The sequence below is a fragment of the Mobula birostris genome, chromosome 6 (genome assembly GCF_030028105.1).
Source record: "Mobula birostris isolate sMobBir1 chromosome 6, sMobBir1.hap1, whole genome shotgun sequence".
Lineage (NCBI taxonomy): Eukaryota > Metazoa > Chordata > Chondrichthyes > Myliobatiformes > Myliobatidae > Mobula > Mobula birostris.
Window position 1 is genome coordinate 82714021 of NC_092375.1, and position 22167 is coordinate 82736187.

Genomic DNA, 22167 nt, shown 5'->3' on the forward strand with positions numbered 1-22167 from the left:
CTTACCCTCGTGACTGTCAACAAAAGCCACCAGAAGGACATGCAGCTGGTGGTATGAAAGTCTTTATTTGGCACACACAAACTGACAGTATTTGAAGTCACTCTGGAGAGAGGCTCCCTGACCCAACATTACATCACATTGTTAGATGCTAAAGATCAAATATAACAGCAGGACAATTTCTCTGGTTACAATGCATTCATAATGTTTCCTTTGAATTATGTATAATTTTCAAGCACCTCAATCTTCACACCGACACTCCAGACACCCCAGACACCCAGACACCCAAGATGAATGTTAATCACCACTGTCTCTGTGTACATGGACAGGTCAAATAATTTAGCCCATGCAAACAATTTAGCCCAGGAAGACCGTTGTCTGAGCTGCATTTTAAATTCAGTCTATAATCCACATTCAGATTTGAAGACTGGTTGCTGTTGAAATGAATATTTGCCATATACCCTAACTCCAGAATATACCCCAACACCCTCACTGAAGCATAACACAGGCAGCAATCCAGAGATTACTACCTTGGAGGTTCTGCTTTTCTTCTTTGTACTTTACCCCCTCTGTTCTCTTTTCAGGATCTCCTCCTTTTTCCTACCTATGTCGTTGGTACCAATATATTCCACGACTTCTGGCTGCTCACTCTCCTCCTTCAATGGGTGAGCATCTGGGAGACAGTGACCACCGCTCCCTGGCCTTTATAATTATCATAGAAAAGGATAGAATCAAAGAGGACAGGAAAATTTTTAATTGGGGAAAGGCAAATTATGAGGCTATAAGGCTAGAACTTGCGGGTGTGAATTGGGATGATGTTTTTGCAGAGAAATGTACTATGGACATGTGGTCGATGTTTAGAGATCTCTTGCGGAATGTAAGGGATAAATTTGTCCTGGTGAGGAAGATAAAGGATGGTAGGGTGAAGGAACCATGGGTGACAAATGAGGTGGAAAATCTAGTCAGGTGGAAGAAGGCAGCATACATGACGTTTAGGAAGCAAGGATCAGATAGGTCTATTAAGGAATATAGGGAAGCAAGAAAGGAGCTTAAGAAAGGGCTGAGAAGAGCAAGAAGGGGGCATGAGAAGGCCTTGGTGAGTACAGTAAAGGAAAACCCCAAGGCATTCTTCAATTATGTGAAGAAAAAAAGGATAACAGGAGTGAAGGTAGGACTGATTAGAGATAAAGGTGGAAGATGTGCCTGGAGGCTGTGGAAGTGAGCGAGGTCCTCAATGAATACTTCTCTTTGGTATTCACCAATGAGAGGGAACTTGATGATGGTGAGGACAATATGAGTGAGGTTGATGTTCTGGAGCATGTTGATATTAAGGGAGAGGAGGTGTTGGAGTTGTTAAAATACATTAGGACAGATAAGTCCCCGGGGCCTGACGGAATATTCCCCAGGCTGCTCCACGAGGCCAGAGAAGAGATTGCTGAGCCTCTGGCTAGGATCTTTATGTCCTCGTTGTCCACGGGAATGGTACCGGAAGATTGGAGGGAGGCGAATGTTGTTCCCTTGTTCAAAAAAGGTAGTAGGGATAGTCCGGGTAATTATAGACCAGTGAGCCTTGCGTTTGTGGTGGGAAAGCTGTTGGAAAAGATTCTTAGAGATAGGATCTATAGGCATTTAGAGAATCGTGGTCTGATCAGGGATAGTCAGCATGGCTTTGTGAAGGGCAGATCGTGTCTAACAAGCTTGATAGAGTTCTTTGAGGAGGTGACCAGGCATATAGATGAGTGTAGTGCAGTGGATGTGATCTATATGGATTTTAGTAAGGCATTTGACAAGGTTCCACATGGTAGGCTTATTCAGAAAGTTAGAAGGCATGGGATCCAGGGAAGTTTGGCCAGGTGGATTCAGAATTGGCTTACCTGCAGAAGGCAGAGGGTGGTGGTGGAGGGAGTACATTCAGATTGGAGGATTGTGACTAGTGGTGTCCCACAAGGATCTGTTCTGGGACCTCTACTTTTCGTGATTTTTATTAACGACCTGGATGTGGGGGTAGAAGGATGGGTTGGCAAGTTTGCAGACGACACAAAGGTTGGTGGTGTTGTAGATAGTGTAGAGGATTGTCAAAGATTGCAGAGAGACATTGATAGGATGCAGAAGTAGGCTGAGAAGTGACAGATGGAGTTCAACCCGGAGAAGTGTGAGGTGGTACACTTTGGAAGGACAAACTCCAAGGCAGGGTACAAAGTAAATGGCAGGATACTTGGCAGTGTGGAGGAGTAGAGGGTTCTCGGGGTACATGTCCACGGATCCCTGAAAGTTGCCTCACAGGTGGATCGGGTAGTTAAGAAAGCTTATGGGGTGTTAGCTTTCATAAGTCAAGAATAGAGTTTAAGAGTCGCGATGTAATGATGCAGCTCTATAAAACTCTGGTTAGGCCACACTTGGAGTATTGTGTCCAGTTCTGGTCACCTCACTATAGGAAGGATGTGGAAGCATTGGAAAGGGTACAGAAGAGATTTACCAGGATGCTGCCTGGTTTAGAAAGTATGCATTATGATCAGAGATTAAGGGAGCTAGGGCTTTACTCTTTGGAGAGAAGGAGGATGAGAGGAGACATGATAGAGGTATACAAGATAATAAGAGGAATAGATAGAGTGGATAGCCAGCGCCTCTTCCCCAGGGCACCACTGCTCAATACAAGAGGACATGGCTTTAAGGTAAGGGGTGGGAAGTTCAAGGGGGATGTTAGAGGAAGGTTTTTTACTCAGAGAGTGTTTGGTGCGTGGAATGCACTGCCTGAGTCAGTGGTGGAGGCAGATACACTAGTGAAGTTTAAGAGACTACTAGACAGGTATACAGAGGAATCTAAGGTGGGGGCTTATATGGGAAGCAGGGTTTGAGGGTCGGCACAACATTGTGGGCCAAAGGGCCTGTACTATGCTGTACTATTCTATGTTCTATGTTCTATATTCCTTTAGAATGTTGTGGGCCCAATTCAAGACATCCTTGACCCTGGCACCTGGAAGGCAAAATACCATCTGAGTTTCTTTTTTACATCCACAGGATCTCTCGTCTGCACCTTCTAACTATCAGAGTGATGGCAGAGTATGTGAAAGGGTTGGATGAAGGATGATGGGGGAGCACTCCTGTGTAGAGGTCAGCTGAAAAATGGCCAGTTTAGAAATGTGTGCACTTTTCTTTTGTCATGGGAGATATTTGCACGAAAGAGAAGATCAGGCCAGAGGCTCAAAATGCCACAGGAAGTAATTCATCTCCGGACACCTTAAGTCTTTCCACAAGACAATGGATCAGAAATGATCCCCATTTTCTCAGGCAAGTGCTGCACTAAGAGATCCCGAGATGCTGAACACCATCCAGGACAAAGCAGCCCACTTGATTGGCATCATGCTAAAGCATTCAGTCCCTTCACCGCCCTGCTCAGAAACTCTGATGAGTACCATTTACTGAACATGGTGCTGTTACTTACCCAGGCCACTCTGACAGTACACCCCAAACCTACGGCTTCTACCTCCAAGAGGGACAGCAGCCAGGTGGGACCACCCCTATCTGAAGCTTCCCCGCAAGCCGCATTGAAAACATATCCCTGCCTAACAGCACTGTGGAGGTTCAATAAGGGACCTCGCCAGCACCTTCTCATGCATACATAGCATGCCGCAATAGCTACTGCATTGCTAGCAATGGCTAGATTCTGAAAAGTAAAATGAATAACTAAATCACAGATGAATAACCTTTCTAAAGTACTACATTTAAATGACATTGCATTTCGGCAGAAATGGGTCTCAGCCCATTTAACATAGATGAGATTTATCATTTTATCCTTGTGAAAACCCATCTCTCAGCAAGTGGAAATTATATCTAGGCACTCAATCAACATCACAGACTCAACTCCATCGCTGCCGTCAAAAATGCCTTGACGCTCTCTATGATTAAATTGCCTCAAGACTATAGCTGCTCAAACCAATTTCAGGATACCAAACAGGCTATTGCATATCTGCTTTACCTATTATAAATGAATGTCTGTGAGTTGAAGATATTTAACAGCATGTATGTAACTTATTCAACAAGCTACAGACTCTTATCTTTCTACAAGAATAAACTGGTGAGCTTATTTAAGTTTCTCCTTTTGGGGATGGTAATTATATTCCCTCCGCAATACATATTTCAATGCTAAACTGTTATCAGGTAGCCAAAGATAATCAGCATAGCCTCATATGAAATTCCTTGTCGTTATCTCAGGCTGTCAATGATAGAGGAACTCCGCAATGAAAAGTAGAGGACAGAAAGCAGTAAAATGCAAAACCTCAAATCAGTCTGTGCATTACTTAAAGCCAGTGAACAGGTAGAAAAACACATTACACCAACTCATTCCGCAAGAGAATCGGAATACAAGGGATGCACAGCCATATCCAGTTCTGGTCAGACCCTGTATGGAATTATTGAATCAATCTTTTGTTTAGGCACTAGTTCTTCTAGCAGACTAACATGGAAATGTTAGGGAATATTCTGGAGTTAGGGAATATAGCAAATATTAATTTCAACAGCGGCCTTTCTTCAGATTTGAATGTGGATTGCAGAATTTAAAACACAGCTCAGAACAGTGGGCTTCCTGGAGCTGCAGGTTGGGGTTAATTGCAAACAAAGAAACAGCAGGAAAAAGCAGCAAGTTTTTCGACAGAAGTCGCTGATTGGAGTACTGTGCAGATGCAATAGAACTGTTCCCGCACAGCTCCGACAAAGAGCTTGAAAAAGCAGCTGGCTTGTTGGAGTACTGCGCAGATGTGACAGGAGTGTTCCCATGCAGGCCTGACAAAGATTTTCGATGGGAAACTCAGTCTGTATAAAAGAGAGGTAATTCCTAGCGGAGAGGACATCGTGGGAGCAGTCGTCAGCAGAGAAATCTGAGGCAGAGTGGTAAAGCTTCAACAAGGCTTCGGCGAGAACAGGCAGAGGTAAGGTAAGCAGGTAAGTTCATTCCTTATTTCTTATTTAAATCTTGACAGAATAGGGGATATGTCCACAGAGCCAGTGTTCTGTTCTGTTCTGTCAGATGTGGGATTTCCAGGAGAATTCCAGCCTCATTGATGGCCACACCTGTGCCAGGTGCACCGAGCTGCAGCTCCTTAGAGACTGTGTTAGGGAACTAGAGCTGCAGCTTGGTGCCCTTCGGCTTGTTAGGGAAAGTGAGGCAGTGATGGACAGGAGCTACAGGGAGGTCCTCACCCAAGGCTACGGGAGACAGATAAATGGGTGACTGTCAGGAGAGGGAAGGGGGGGGGCATCAGATAGTGGAGAGCACCCCTGTGGCCATCCCCCTCAACAGTAAGTACTCCATTTTAAGTACTGTTTCAAGGGGCTGCGGAATGACCTACCTGGGGGAAGGAACAGCGGCCGTGCCTTTGACACTGAGTCGGGCCCTGTGGCTCAGAAGGGTAGGGAACTGAAGAGGATGGCAGCAGTTACAGGGGACTTTAGAGTCAAGGGGACAGATAGGTAGTTCTGTGGATGCAAAAAGGAAACACAGATTGTAGTTTACCTCCCAGGTGCCAGGGTCCGCAATGTTTCTGGACGTGTCCACAAAATCCTGAAAAGGGATGGTCAGCAGCCAGAAGTTGTGGTACATATTGGTACCAATAACATAGGAAGGAAAAGGGAAGAGGTCCTCAAAACAGACTACAGGGACTTAGGAAGGAAGCTGAGAAGCAAGACCTCAAGGGTAGTAAACACGCGACAGCAAGGATAGCAATAGAATGAGGTGGCAGATAAATGCATGACTGAAGAATTGGAGTGGGGGCAGGGATTCAGATTTCTGGATAATTGAGACCTCTTCTGGGGCAGGTGAGACCTGTACAAAAGGGACAGGTTGCACTTGAATCTGAGGGAGACCGATATACTTGCGGGCAGATTACCAAAGCTGTAGGAAGTGGTTTAAACTAATATGGCAGGGGGATGGAAATCAGGATGGTACAACTGAGGATGAGCCAGCAGGTTTACAAGTAGATGATGGGTGTAACCTGAATGTAAGGAAGGCCAATGATTGGATACAAATGCAGACAGAGCAAAGAGTTAAATTGTTCCACAGAGTCAAAATTCAATGGGTACTTTGCATCTGTCTTCACTGTGGAAGACACTAGCCATGTGCCAGAGGTCCATGGGTGGCAGGAAGCAGGAGTGAGTGTCATTGCTATTACAAAAGGTGGATGTCACCTGGACCAGATGGACTACATCCCAGAGTCCTGAGAGAGGTTGCTGAAGAGGTAATGGATGCATTGGTCATGGTCCTTCAAGAATCACTTGATTCTGGCGTGGTCCCAGAGGACTGGATGATTGCAAATGTCACTCCACTCTTTAAGAAGTGAAAACAGCAAAAGAAAAGAAATTATAGGCTAGTTAGCCTAACCTCAGTGATTGGGAAAGTGTTGGAGTCTATTATAGAGGATGAGGTTTCAAGGTACTTGGAGACTAATGATAAAATAAATCAAAGTTAGCATGGTTCCTATAAAGGGAAATCTTGCCTGACCAATCTGTTAGAATTCTTCGAGGAAGTAACAAGCTGGGTGGCAAAGAAACAGTGGGTGTCATTTACTTGGATTTTCGGAAGGAGTTTGGTAAGGTGCCACACATGAGGCTGCTTAACAAGATAGCATCCTATGGCATTACAGGAAAGATACTGGCATGGATATCAGAATGGCTGACAGGCAGGAGGCAGTGAATGGGAATAAAAGGGGCCTTTCCTGGTTGTCTGATTAGTAATGTTCCTCAGGGGTCAGTATTGGAACTGGGGCTTTTCATAGTGTTTGTCAATGATTTGGACAATGAAATTGATGGCTTTGTGGCAAAGTTTGCGGATGATAGGTGGAGGAGTAAGTAGTGCTGAGAAAGCAATGTGATTTCAGCAGGAGTTAGACAAATTGAAAGAACAGAGATAAAAGTGGCAGATGGAATACAGTGTTGGGAAATGTATAATAATGCATTTTGGTAGAAGGTACAATAGAGCAGACTATTATCTAAATGGGGAGAAGGTTCAAACATCAGAGGTGCAGAGGGACTCAGAAGTCCTTGTGCAAGACTCACAGAAGGTTGATTTACAGGTTGAGTCTGTGGTAAAGAAGGCAAATGCAATGCTAACATTTATTTCAAGGGAAATAAAATATAAAAGCAAGGACACTGGTCGGGCTGCACTTGGAGATTTGTCAACAGTTTTGGGCCCCATATCTCAGAAAGGATGTGTTGTCATTGGAGAGAGTCCAGAGAAGATTCACGAGGATGATTCTGAGAGTGAAGGGGTTAACATATAAGGAGAGCTTGGTGACGTTGGGCCTGGACTCACTGGAATTTAGAAGAATGTAGAGGGATCTCATTGAAACCTACCGAATGTTGAAAGGACTAGATGGGGTCAATGTGGTGAGGATGTTTCCTTTGGTGGGGGTATCCAGAACCAGAGGGCACAGCCTCATAATTGAGGGGCAACCCTTTAGAATGCAGTAAGGTGGAATTATTTTAGCCAGACAGTAGTAAATCTGTAGAATGCTCTGCCACAGACTGCAGTGGAGGCCAAGTCGTGCATATACTTAAAGTGGAAGTTACCATCTTCTGATTAGTCAGGGCATCAAAGGATATAGGGAGAAGGCAAATGTATGGGGTTGAGTGGGATCTGGGATCAACCATAAAGGAATGGCGGAGCAGTCTTGATGGGCTGAATGGCCTAATTCTGCTCCTATGTCTTAAGGTCTTCTAAACACTGCACTTAGACCTCAGCTGCCTGCACATGCGTGAATACAGCCTCGAGTCAGTGGCGACTAACATTCATGTGGGTGTCTGGAGTTTGGGTTCCAAGGAGGAGGTGTTTGAAAACGATATGCAATTCATTGTAGATACATTGTCCTGTTATTAACTTTGGTCTTTAGCATATAAAAAGGTCATGTAGGTTTCTTCTTCCAAGAGTGTCTCGAATTCACGGCGGGAGAAGAGAGCAACGCGCCGCGCTTGCGCAGCCCTCCGGTGAAAAATGATATTGTATCCGTTAAATAGGGGCCGTGGACAATTCTGATTTGATGGAGACGGACGTGAAAGTACAGAGGAACATCTGGAAAAATTTCTGAAACGCTCGTTTGCTGCTGTTGTTACTGTGCGGTCAGGAATCTTTCGGAGGGAAGGCCTCAAAATCCCCAGCTTTGCCTGCTGTTGGCAACCGAGATGGAGGTCCAATCGTTCGGATAGAGCTGGTGCTCAGTACTCGGTGTCGGAGAGCTGATCAGAGCTTGAAGTTTTCGGATGACTCAGAGTCCAAACGTGGTCGCGTATGGCAGGGAGAGTTTTTCTTCCTTCTCCCGTCTGCATGAGATGTGGGACATTTGAGAGACTTTGAACTTTTACTGTGCTCATGGACTTCTTCATCAAGTTATGGTATTGTTGCACTGTTTTAACTATATGTTATAATTATGTGGTTTTGTTAGTTTTTTTTTAGTCTTGGTCTGTCCTGTGTTTTGTGATATCACACAGGAGGAAATATTGTATCATTTGTTACCGCATGCATTACTAAATGACGATAAAAGAGGACTGCGTGTCTTCATAATCTAAATCTAAATCTAATTTATAATGCCTGCTGCTTGCTTTTGCTAAATAAACACTTCTATATCATTACCTTCAATGTCTCTCTGGAGACTTTGTTCACATCACAACAATAAGAAAAGATGTGGAGACTTTGGTGAGGGTATAGAGGAGGTTTGCCATGATGCTGCTTGGTTGAAAGGATACAAACTATAGAAACATAGAAACATAGAAAATAGGTGCAGGAGTAGGCCATTCGGCCCTTTGAGCCTGCACCGCCATTTATTATGATCATGGCTGATCATCCAACTCAGAACCCTGCACCAGCCTTCCCTCCATACCCCCTGATCCCTGTAGCCACAAGGGCCATATCTAACTCCCTCTTAAATATAGCCAATGAACTGGCCTCAACTGTTTCCTGCGGCAGAGAATTCCACAGATTCACCACTCTCTGTGTGAAAAAGTTTTTCCTAATCTCAGTCCTAAAAGGCTTCCCCCTTATCCTCAAACTGTGACCCCTCGTTCTGGACTTCCCCAACATCGGGAACAATCTTCCTGCATCTAGCCTGTCCAATCCCTTTAGGATTTTATACGTTTCAATCAGATCCCCCCCCAATCTTCTAAATTTCAACGAGTACAAGCCCAGTTCATCCAGTCTTTCTTCATATGAAAGTCCTGCCATGCCAGGAATCAATCTGGTGAACCTTCTTTGTACTCCATCTATGGCAAAGATGTCTTTCCTCAGATTAGGGGACCAAAACTGCACACAATACTCCAGGTGTGGTCTCACCAAGGCCTTGTACAACTGCAGTAGTACCTCCCTGCTCCTGTACTCGAATCCTCTCGCTATAAATGCCAGCATACCATTCGCCTTTTTCACCGCCTGCTGTACCTGCATGCCCACTTTCAATGATTGGTGTATAATGACACCCAGGTCTCGTTGCACCTCCCCTTTTCCTAATCGGCCACCATTCAGATAATAATCTGTTTTCCTATTTTTGCCACCAAAGTGGATAACCTCACATTTATCCACATTAAATTGCATCTGCCATGTATTTGCCCACTCACCCAACCTATCCAAGTCACCCTGCATCCTCTTAGCATCCTCCTCACAGCTAACACTGCCGCCCAGCTTCGTGTCATCCGCAAACTTGGAGATGCTGCATTTAATTCCCTCATCCAAGTCATTAATATATATTGTAAACAACTGGGGTCCCAGCACTGAGCCTTGCCGTACCCCACTAGTCACTGCCTGCCATTCTGAAAAGGTCCCATTTATTCCCACTCTTTGCTTCCTGTCTGCTAACCAATTCTCTGTCCACATCAATACCATACCCCCAATACTGTGTGCTTTAAGTTTGCACACTAATCTCCTGTGTGGGACCTTGTCAAAAGCCTTTTGAAAGTTCAAATATACCACATCCACTGGTTCTCCCCTATCCACTCTACTAGTTACATCCTCAAAAAATTCTATGAGATTCGTCAGACATGATTTTCCTTTCACAAATCCATGCTGACTTTGTCCGATGATTTCACCGCTTTCCAAATGTGCTGTTATCACATCTTTGATAACTGACTCCAGCAGTTTCCCCACCACCGACGTTAGGCTAACCGGTCTATAATTTCCCGGTTTCTCTCTCCCTCCTTTTTTAAAAAGTGGGGTTACATTAGCCACCCTCCAATCCTCAGGAACTAGTCCAGAATCTAACGAGTTTTGAAACATAGACAGAAGTTGGACAAATATGGATTATTTTTACATGGACTGAAGGAGGCTGAGAAGCAACCTGGTAGAACAATGTAATTTATGAGAGGCTCAGATTGGGTAGATAGTCAGATCTTTATCCCAGCGTAGAAATGTCAAATACTACAGCATAGCCTTCAGGTGAGGGGGTAAAGTTTCAAAGCATGTGGTACACACATCACATTTGGTATCATTTTCAGCACATACATCATGGTCTGAAGGGCCTGTTCTTGAGTCATGTTGTTCTTTGTTCTCAGTCCTATGTTCATACAGTCAAGGATCAGGAGTAGGTCACTCGTTCCCTCAATTCTGCTCCACCATTCAATAATACCATACAGAATGCAATTTCAGTTCCACATTTGCATTTAACCCAGGCAACCTTTCACCTCCTTGCCGATCAGAAATCCAAATGGAAGCAAGGGAAGGGGGAAGGTCATTTCAGCTGCAAGTTTGTCGGGCATCTATTGTATTCATTGCTCACGGTATGGTCTCCTCTATATTGGTGAGAGCCAATGCAGATCAGGGGACTGCTTTGTCGAGCACCCTTGTTCCATCCATCACAAAATGCAGGAACTCCCAATGGCCACCCATTTCTATTTGACTTCCGATTCCCATTTCAACATGTCTGCCCATAGCCTCTTCTATTGCCATGATGAAGCCACATTCAGATGAGAGGAGCAAAACCTCATATTCCCTTTGTGTAGTCTCCAACCTGATGCCACAAACATCAATTTCTCTTACATCTGGTAATTTCTCCGCGCCCCCCCCCTCGCTTTTTCCATTCTCCATTTTGGTTCCCTCTTACTCCTCCTCATCTGCCCATCTGGTGCCCCTCCTCCTTCCCTTTATCCCATGGACCACTGCCCTCACCTATCAGATTCTTTCTTCTTCTACCCTTTACCTCTTTCACCTATCACCTCCCAGCTTCTTACTTCATTCCTGCTTCCTCACTCACCTACCTTCCCTCTCACCTGACCTCACCTATCACCTGCCAGCTTGTACTCCTTCCCCTCACCCATTCTTCTTATTCCAGCTTCTTACCCCTTTCCTTTACAGTCCTGATGAAAGGTCTCAGCCCAACATGGCAACTGTTTATTCTCCTCCATAGATACCGCCTGACCTGCTGAGTTCCTCCAGCATAGTGTTGCATAGATTTCCAGCATCTGCAGACTTTCCCATGTTTTTGAGACTGTAGTCTTTTTTTTTCTCTGCCAACGCCCTAAACCCCAGTAATGGGGCAGCCTCAGGCCACCCTTCCACCTTTGTCTACTCCTGTGCTGTTCAGGAGACTCCTCATTCAGGCCCTCTGGTGTCTGGGGAAACTATCTAATGCAGCTACAATGGTTCCTTTGCAATGAATGGGAGATAATGTCTGCCTGGGGTAAAGGTAGACACATATTTCTACTTGATTTAATTCATCTCCTTTGATATGTGTGGTTTAACAATCCTCAATAATTTTATTTTTAATATTACGTTTTTGACTTCCAGCGTTTCTCTGAATCTTTGTGCTCTGTAACAAATCAGGGTTGTACAATTGAGAAAAGGAGCCTCTTTGTGAAACTCTTCCTGATGGTAGTTGCATGTGTTTTAACCTGAGAGGCCAGTGCTGGGAGGAGTTTGGGGAAAGTCAGGTAACTCCTGTACGTAATAGAATGGCGACTGAGTGCTCTTCTGCTGCTGTAGCCCATCCTCTTCAAGGTTCAATGTGTTGTGCATTCAGAGATGTTCTTCTGCACACCACTGTTGTAATGCATGGCTGAGTTACTGTCACCTTTCTGTCAACTTGAACTGGATGGGTCATTCTTCTCTGACCTCTCTCATTAACATGTTTCTGCCCACATAACTGCCATTCAATGGGTGTTTCTTTTTTGTTTCTCACACCATTCTCTGTAAACTCTAGAGACTGTCTTTTGTGGAAATCCCAGGAGATCAGCAGTATCCGAGATACTCAAACCACCCCATCTGGCACCAACAATCATTCCACAGCCAAAGTCACTTAGATCACATTTCTTCCCCATTCTGATGTTTGGTCTGAACACTGAATGTTTTGACCATCTCTGCATGTTGTTATGCATTGAGTTGCTGCCACATGAACGGCTGATTAGATTTTTACAATTGTAACCCTCAGGTTCAGCCAGTGGTGTTAGTCTAGGGAAGACAGTCTCTGGCTCCGCCAAACATGTGCACACTACTGCTCTACCCCGGCAGCATCCATACTAGCACAGACTTAAACACACAACCCACTGGTTCAAACTCAGTACAATCACACAGCATTGAATGAAATCAATCCCAGACAAGCCCCCATAATTGTAACCCTCAGGTTTGGCCGGAGGCGTTAGTCTAGGGAAGACAGTCTCCGGCCCTGTCAAATGTGTGGATCTGAGGTGCAAAACCTCTTGCTTGTGTGGATGCTGTGTGATCTGTTCCCCCATTACAAATCAGTACCACGTAATAACAGACAGTACACCATATGCAATTAAAGGATTTAGCTTTATAGTTCTTAATTTGACTAAAAGGATAGTAAAGAAAACAAAAAGAAAAGAGCCCATTTTAATGAAACAGTCTAACGTGCACATGTTGGAGATCATGGTTTTCCTTCTGTTGGTCCTCCATTGATTTCCCCGAGCTTCGTCCACTGCGTCCTGCTGGCCATGACCTCTCCTGTCAGGCATCTTCTCTCTTCATCTTTCGCTGAACAAAAGACCCAGATCACCTTGTTCTCAGGCACACAACAAGAAAAACACACTCCCTTCACTATCTCTAGCCATAACCCAAACACAGCTGCTACAGAAAGATCATTACATTAGCAGTGAAACCTTTTCCAGGATGTTGCACACGTCCCCCACCAAATTTAGACATGTCCTCATGACATTGAGATAATTCGCCAACCCTTCCTGCAAAGCACAAAGACCAACCCCGGTGTAAAAGGCAGTGACATAGCTCCCCAAGGTGATAGGAGCCACACTCTGTTCCCCTGGTGCTACATAGGCCAGCCTATTCAGTGGTCTCCTGATTCTTTGAGACCTCCGTACCACCTAATCCACCTCTTCATGTTCCAACACTACTGGGGATACTTCTGGTCTACTTGGCGAGACCTCCCCTGGTCTATCACTCGTGCCCACCTGCAACTCGGAGCCCTCTGTCCCTTGGCTGAACCCCGCTTCATCCCTTTCAGAGTCCCGCTGAAGCTCAGTCTGTCCATAGATAGCCCCCACCCCCACCTCCGATTTCACCTGACTCAGCGTGAGAAGGGTTGGGAATCTATTCCTCAGTCAGTGGGGAGTCAGCAAAAGGTAGCATATACCACACCCCCATTTCCTCATCTTCTGAGTCCGTATCCCATTCAGGGGCTGGGGCCGGTCTAATCTCTCCTGCTGTTGGTCCGTCAGTCACCCCGTGTTGCCGCAAGGTCGGGCTCTGGGTCGACCAGCACCTCTTGTCCCAGAGGCAGAAGGTGGTTCCGATGGAGAATTTTGACAGGCGCATTCCTATCCTTTGGTTTCACTTGGAAAGTGGTACACTTGGCATCTGACTCTCCACTACGTAGGGCACAGCCGCCCAGCAGTCAGTCAGTTTATGCTTCCCAGGTAGCCCCAAATTCCTTATGAGGATCCGGTCTCCCAGCAGGATTTGGGAGAACCTGATCTTTTGATCATACCTCCTCTTATTTCCTTGGTTCTGCTCAGCAACTGTGACCTCAGGTAATTCAAAAGCCCTTTTCAGCTCCTTTCTCATATCAGACACATACTTCAGATGAGTCTTCGGGAGAAGGTCACCCTCATCAGTCCCAAAACAAAGGTCAATGGACAACCTTGCCTCACACCCAAACATCAGATATTATAGTGAGTACCCGGTAGCTTCATTTCGTGTACAGTTGTAACTGTGGACCTGATGTCCAATATGTTGACACTACTTGTTCTTCTTGCTGATTTCCAAGGTCCTGAGCATGTCTAGCAAGGTCCAATTCAACCTCTTGGACTGAGGACCACCCTGCGCGAGATAAGGAGTAGTCCTCAACTCCGAGCATGCTCAGTAACTCCTGTATGAGCCTACTCTCAAAATCCCATCCCTGATCACTATGTGTCCGCCTTGGAAGGCCATAATAAATGAAGTACTTCTCACAAAACATGTTGGCCACCGTGGACACCCTTTGATCCCTGGTAGGGCATATATCTGGTGTAGTGATTTGTGATGATTAAGACATTCGCCATGTTGCTGGCATCTGGCACTATTGACAGGAAATCCATACACACCAAGTCAAGGGGCCCCGCACTCTGTAAGTGGGACGGTGTAGGCAGCATCTTCCTCTGTATGCATCAAATGCACAACTTGCAGTCTCTTCAGCTTCCAGCTTCATTCGGGGCCAGTAGAACCGATCTCTGAGCAATCCATAGGTCTTTTCAACCCCCAAATGTCCAGAATGATTATAAAGTGACTTCAACACAACCTTCTGATACTTCTCTAGGTAGAACCAGCTGCCTGTGGTTGGTCTGGAGGCGATGTGACTACGTATAGGATCTGGTTCCTCAACTCCAATCTGGACCATTCTCTCAGTAACGGAGGCACCGCAGCGTGTTTCGTCTTCTCCGCTTGGGCCATGCCTCCCTTTTCCAGTGCCGACCAAATGGTTCCGATGCCTGGGTCATCTTGCTGAGCAGCTGCCACTTCCCCAGGGCTCAATTCTGTTACCTGGTTTGTCTTCAGAGCAATCAGGTTTCAGTAAACTTGTGGAATGGCGCCATCAAAAGCTCCCAACTGATCTTCCACTCAATCCGCCCTCACCTTCTGCCTGCCTTCACCGTGATGGCAAACTGGCACATAGCTTTCACTCCTGGGGCAGGAGCGCTGTCCCACTCTTCGTCCCTGTCCAGCCCTTCATGCACACATCGGGACAAAGCACCAGCATCAATGTTCCGACCTCCCGGCCAGTGCTTTAGGCAGACAACGCTGTCAAACATCAATGGCCTGTGGCACCCATTTACACCGAGGTCAGGATATAAGTTAGGGGATTGCTGTCCATCCTCACCTCAAACTTGGCACCATAGAGGTAGTCACTCAACCTATCCACCACAGCCCATTTCAATGCCAGAAACTGCAACTTGTGCGCGGGATAGTTCTTTTCAGAGGGGAACAGACTCTGGCTGACAAACACAACAGGTCTGAACCCAGTGCCCTGATCCTGATACAGGACTCCCCCTAAGCCCTCTCTGATGGCATTGATATGCAGTACATACAGCAATCGGGGGTCTGCAAAAGGCAGCACAGGCACCTGGGTCTGCATCTCCTTCAGTGGCTGAAAGACCTCTTCACATTTCGCATCCCACATCAGTCCAAAAGGGCTGAAATACTTTTTACCCTCCTCTTCTTTTATTCTCCTCCCTTCCTTCTCCAAGAGAGGGTAACCACACAGAAGCTGATTTAAAGGGTGACTCACTTTCGCGTAGCCCTTCACAAACCTCCAATAGTAACCACAGAACCCAAGGAACGAGCGCAATGCACTCACAGTCTGGGGCATTGGCCATGTGATCACCACCTTTATCTTAGGTGGATCTGTAGCTATTCCATCCCATGAGACTGTGTGCCCAACATAGCTGACAGATGTCCTGCAGAACTGGCACTTGTCCAGGGAAAGTTTTAACCCTTCAGCTTTCAGGCAGTCCAGCATCTTCAGTAGCCTTGCTTCATGTTCCTCCAAGGTGGACCCAAACACTTTGAGGTCATCCAAATACACCAGTGTCTCAAGCAAGTTCATATCCCCCACAATTTTCTCCATGACACGCTGGAAGGTCACAGGGGCTCCCGATATGCCCTGGGGCATCCTTTCACACTGGAAGAATCCCAGTGGACATATAAATGTTGTCTTCTCTTTGTCAGCCTCACTCATGGGGATCTGGTAATATCCACTCCTCAAGTCCAGCACACTGAACCACTTTGCACCATTCAGGCAGGCCAGTGCGTCTTCGATCCTTGGGACCCTGGTCAAGGACGGTATGCCTGTATGTCCTATAGTCCACACACATCCATACTATTGGGGACGCATAGGGGCTTCTGGATTCGTGATGACCCCAACCTCCTTCAACTTACACAAATGCTGCCGAACGTCTTCCACCACCTCTGCAGGGGCCAGCCTCCATGACCCCTCTCGGAATGGGGTGTCCTCAGTCACCCGGGTAGTGTGGCGAGTGCTCTTGGAACAACCCACATCAAACTCATCAGTAGAAAAGACACCTTCCAGTTTTAACGTCTTCTCTATCAACCTCCTCTTCCAACCTGCAGGAACAGGGGAGTCCCCAAAGTTGAATGACTCAGCAGTCAACTTTCCCCCTTTTTCCAATAGTTTCTCCCCAGCTTGTCTCAGAGGGACACCAGACATTACCGTCACCGGGAAGAGATATGCCAGGGGCATCCCCGGCTTGAAGGTGACCTCCCTCTTCGTAGTGTTCCTGACAATCACTGCCATCCTGTTCACCTGTAAAACCGAGGGCTTGTGCAGTTCGGGCCTCACCAGTACCCCAGCAGGCCCTCCCGACTCCTCTTCATGGTCTTCTGGAGTATCCACTAAGAGGACCTCGCCCTCGGGTATTCTGGGAAATTTGGGGTTTCTCATCACTCTCACTACCTCCACAGGGTGTAACACGATTGGCTTGGACTGGGTGAACCACATGGTCTCTCATCTAAACTCGTTATACAGCCCAATGCAGCCATGAACTTCCTCAAATGCATCTCGAAACACCGGGTGAACAGACAATGTTCTCAGGAAGCTCTCTCTAGCTTTCTCCGTGCAGGCTCCCATGAGCCTCCTCACAATAGGGGTGTTGGTCCTCACAAGAATTGAAACGCTGCCTTTCTCAGCGGGGTCCAGACAAGCCAGCGCTAATGTATCAGGTGCCTCAACCACTCCCACATCGGCCTCCGAAAACTCCAGCTCTACTGACAAATAACCGTCATATGGATAATCACCCGCACTAAGACCCCAGATCTCTCGTGCACTGAATGGCGTTAATGGTAAATGCATCAGATACTGGTTGGACAATGAACGGTACAGCAAAGTGACCTGCAACCCTGTGTCAAGTATGGCTCTAGCATAAATACCCTCTATCAGTAGCAATACATTAGAGCTTGGCCCCACTAAGCCTTCAGGAGTATGGTGTTTTGCTTTAGGGTGTTACTCGATATATTGCTGGGAATGTGTTGTTCCCCCCGATACACCAAGCTGTCCCCTCACTGGGTCTCTTTTAAGTTTTCCCAATGACTCTCTCTGCTTAGGTACCTGCGGGCCCCCTCTGCGAGGGGTTTCCCGTCATTCACACCTTTGCCTGACGTGTCCCTCTTCACCACAGTTATAATAGACAATATCGGCCACTCCTCTTCTTGTGTAACCCCTGCTGCTAGCAGCCCTCTGCATTGTCCATCCCCTTAGAGGAAATGCCTCCTTATCAGCTCCGTCATATGGGGGTGGGGGCACACCTGCTGATAACAACCACTACATCTCAGTCTCCTCTACCACTCCCTGGGGCAGGGTATCCGTGGTCACTTCATCGCAGGGGACCACTACTGAGGACTGTACCCTGCTGACCGAGGCCTCTCGCGCCTCCAACGTATTCTCCTCCTCTGTACTTCTCCGATCAGCTCAACAAATGAGTGAGGGGGCTCGTCTTACAGTCAGAGACCCCAAGCGATCAGGTTCTGGGACTGGGCACCTTTCACTATCTGGTCCATTTTTAACTGATCCACCTCAGTCGTCTGAATGGCCCCTCTATGCTGCAAGCAATTTAGCTGCCTCTCTAACCAAAAGATGTAGACAGAAAGCTTCTCCCCCTCCTCCTGACACATGTTCTGAAACCCCATCATGAGCTCCATAGAGCTTCCTGTCGCACCAAACACCTTCTCTGGTGCTTGCATGTGGGCCGCAGAAGTAGCAAGGGGGTTCTGTGTCTTTATGGCTCTCACTACGTCAGCAGCCCACCCACACAAACTTTCAAACAGTTGCTGTCATTTAACATCATCAGAGCACTGCCACTCATCTAATAACTGAGAGGTCTGTTCCGCCCAGATCTCATACTCCTCTTCCCCTTTAGGTCTGAGCTTCGTTCCTGAGAATAGGCAGAGCCTACGATAGCTGGGACTTTGAAACTGGGCAGTTTTTCACTTATTCGCCAAAGATGTAAGGGCAGATACTAATTCAGAGTTCTTACTCTTCACTGGGGGACTCATTAGACATTCCAAATCAGACCATTCCTTCCCCTCGCTAAGCAGAAATGAGAGACCCCTGTCTTTGAAGTCTCCACCCCCAGCTACGGGAGACTTGACTTGCAATTCAGCCCGTTCACCTACACTCTCCTCCTCCCGGAAAGTATGGACAGTCCATAGCTCCCCCTCTCCTGGAGCCCCAAAAGTACCAGGCAGTTCCACGGCCCTTACGTCAGCGCTAGTCTGAACTAAGAGAAAGTCTGTGCCCACCATTTTATCAAATCTTCACCTCACGATCATAACTTTGTCTACAGTTTTAACAGTACTTTCAAATGTTTCAAAGGTACATTTAATGTCAGAGAAATGTATACAATATACATCTTGAAATGTTTTTTCTTCGCAACCATCCACGAAAACAGAGGAGTGCCCCCAAAGAATGAATGACAGTTAAATGTTAGAACCCCAAACTCCACCTCCCAGCTCCCCTCCCTCCCGCGCGTAAGTGGCAGCAAGCAATGATCCCACTCCCCCCCCCACCGGCAAAAAAAAATCGGCACCTACCACTGAGTACTCAAGTGTGAGCAAAGCAACAGCAAAGACACAAACGTGCAGTACTCCAAAGACTACTTTTTCACCCAGTATTGAACATACCACAGGCTCACTCTCTCCCTAATAAGAGAGAAAGGGGTTTCTCCGTTTCACAGCGAGAATGGAGACATAACGAACAACTTGCTGGTTTGCGATGTTTAAAGTCCGTTGTGTCGCTTTTTCCGAGCTCTGTGCCCAAAGATCTCGGGTCTCTGGGAACACAGCCTTAGATCTTCCATCTCCCATGACCTGCCCGGACACCAAACTTTGATCCACCCATCTCCAGAGCCATGAGACCTCGGCCCTCCAAAGGCAAGCTGAGCTCTTAGGCTGAGCCTTTGGCATGCCAAATAATGGTCAGTTGTGAAACCTTGAGAGCGGGTCCTATTCCCGCAAAGAACGATAGTCAGCATGTAACCCCAAATCAGGGTCTTCAAAAGAACCCTGGAAGGGAAAAATAGAGATGTTAAAGATGGAAATAGAGCTGTTTCTGAAGATGCAAGCAAAGGAGTTACCGTTACGTAAAAGTTGAATTAACAATTCATCAGGAGTGTGAATATCTACCCCACTCAATACACACGCATTCGTCACCAGTAACCTGGTGGATTCACACAACTGCTCTACTCCAGCAGCATCCATACTAGCACAGACTTAAACACACAACCCACTGGTTCAAACTCAGTGCAATCACACAGCATTGAACGAAATCAATCCCAGACGAGCCCCCACAATTGTAACCCTCAGGTTCAGCCAGTGGTGTTAGACTAGGGAAGACAGTCTCTGGCCCTGCCAAACATGTGGAATCTGAGGTGCAAAGCCTCTTGTTTGTGTGGATGCAGTGTGATCGGTTCCCCCATTACAAATCAGTACCACGTAATAACAGACAGTACACCATATGCAATTAAACAATTTAGTTTTATAATTCTTAATTTGACTAAAGGGTTGGTAAAGAGAACAAAAAGAAAAGGGCCCCTTTTCATGAAACAGTCTAATGTGCACATGTTGGAGATCATGGTTTCCCTCCATCGATTTCCCCGGGCTTCAACGATTCCTGGCCCCCCTCCAAGCCAACTCCGTCCTGCTGGCTATGACCTCTCCTTTCAGGCGTCTTCTCTCTTCATCTCTCGCTGAACAAAAGACTCAGATCACCTCATTCTCAGGCACACAACAAGAAAAACACACTCCCTTCATTTGACGGAGCACATTCCAAAGTTCCTATTATCTCTAGCCATAACCCAAACACTACTGCACAGGACAACCATTACATTAGCAGTGAAACCTTTCCAGGGGCTTCACAATATAAAACAGGTGTACTGTACATGTGTAACTAATAGTGTGACCACTGAATGTATATACTTGTCGAAGCTCTACTGTATTTCTTTTGGTTACTTGCCGATTTATTCTCATAATCTACTATGTCATTATTATTTCTTTACATTGAGGATGAAGAGAATCACTAAGATAGCAGCTTGTAATTTGTCAATAAGCACAATGTGGGACTTCGATCTCAAAGCCAGCTGGCCCAAATTTGGTATCTTTTCCCCTGCTGAACGTGAGGTTATTGCTGAATGAGGTGAATTTGGAAAGCATAACCAGCCCATGGGCAATTTTGCTGGCTGGACCACTGAAAAGCCACTGAAACGATGAAGTGAGGAATTGAAAAGTTTTTGTTTACTATTAGCTACCAGTTTCATGCTTCTTATTCATAAGTAAATCAACGTCAAAGTTGAATTTGTTGTCAAATGCACAAGTGAATGAAAATTTAACACGCAGCAGCATCACAGGCACAGATAAGCAGCATTCACAATGAAAGCATAAATTAAACATCAATTAGACACAATTTTTACAAGAAAGGACAATTAGAACTAAAATGTTTCTTTCACTACATGACCATAAGACTTTAAGATATAGGAGTAGAATTTGGCCATTTGGTCCATCGAGCATCCTCCGCCATTTCATCATGGCTGATCCATTTTTCCTCTTGGTCCAATCTCCTAACTTCTCCCCATATCCCTTCGTGCCCAGACTAAGCAAGAGTCTATCAACCTCTTCCTTAAATATACCCAAAGATTTGGTCTCCACAGCTGTCTGTGGCAAAAAATTCCACAGATTCCTCACTCTCTGGTTGAAGAAATTCCTACTCATCTCTGTTCTAAAGGGATGCCCCTCTATTCTGGGGCTGTGTTCTCTGGTCCAAAACATTTCAAAAGAAGTGAGCATAAGCAGTTGGGACATTCTGTGTTCCACAGTTCCTGAGGAGATATAGGATTGTACGTAATTAGGCACTTAGCAAGGGCCAATTAAAAGGAGTTAACAGAGAGCATTGTGGGATTGATCTAGTGTTAAAATGGAGAGTTCAGGCTTTGGTTCATAGAGACTTCGATAAGGAGAGGCAAAGACCATAGATATTTTTGTTTAATTTTTTCCTTCTTTCTTTCTTACTTATTGCATAGTTAGAACAGTGGGGATGTCAGGCAGGATGGTGCATTGCTCCTCTTGCAGGGTGTAGGAAGGCAGGGAGACCTCCAGGGACCCTGACATCTACCCCTGCAAGATGTGCATCCGGCTGTATCTTCCAACAAACAGTGTTATGGGGTTGCAGCTGGATCTGGATGAGCTCTAGGTCATTTGGGAGGCTGGGGGGGTTGACTGACAGGACATACAGGGAGATAGTTACACCCATGGATGAGGAAGGGGAATAGGCAGCCAAAAAAGAGTATCCCTGTGACCATTCCCTTCATCAATAGATATACCGCTTTGGATACCTAGCAGAGGAAGGCCACAGCAGTCACGTCTCTGGCACTGTGTCTGGCTCTGTGGCTCAGAAGGGACGGTTTCAGAGTTTTCAATTATTGGGCTCTCTTCCAAGAAAGGTGGGACCTGAATAGAAGGGATGGTTTGCACCTGAATGAAAGCAGGACAAATATCCTTGTGGGAAGGTAGGCTAGTGCTGCATGAAGGGGTTTAAAATAGAGCTGCAGGGGGGTGGGAACGAATGTGCCAGAGCAGATAGTGGGGTGGTTGTGGGGGAAAGATGTTGCTAAGGCTATATACAAAGTCAGGACTCGAAAGATTGAGCATGGTGGAACTAATGTCCTGAGCTGAATATATTTCAATGCAAATAGTAT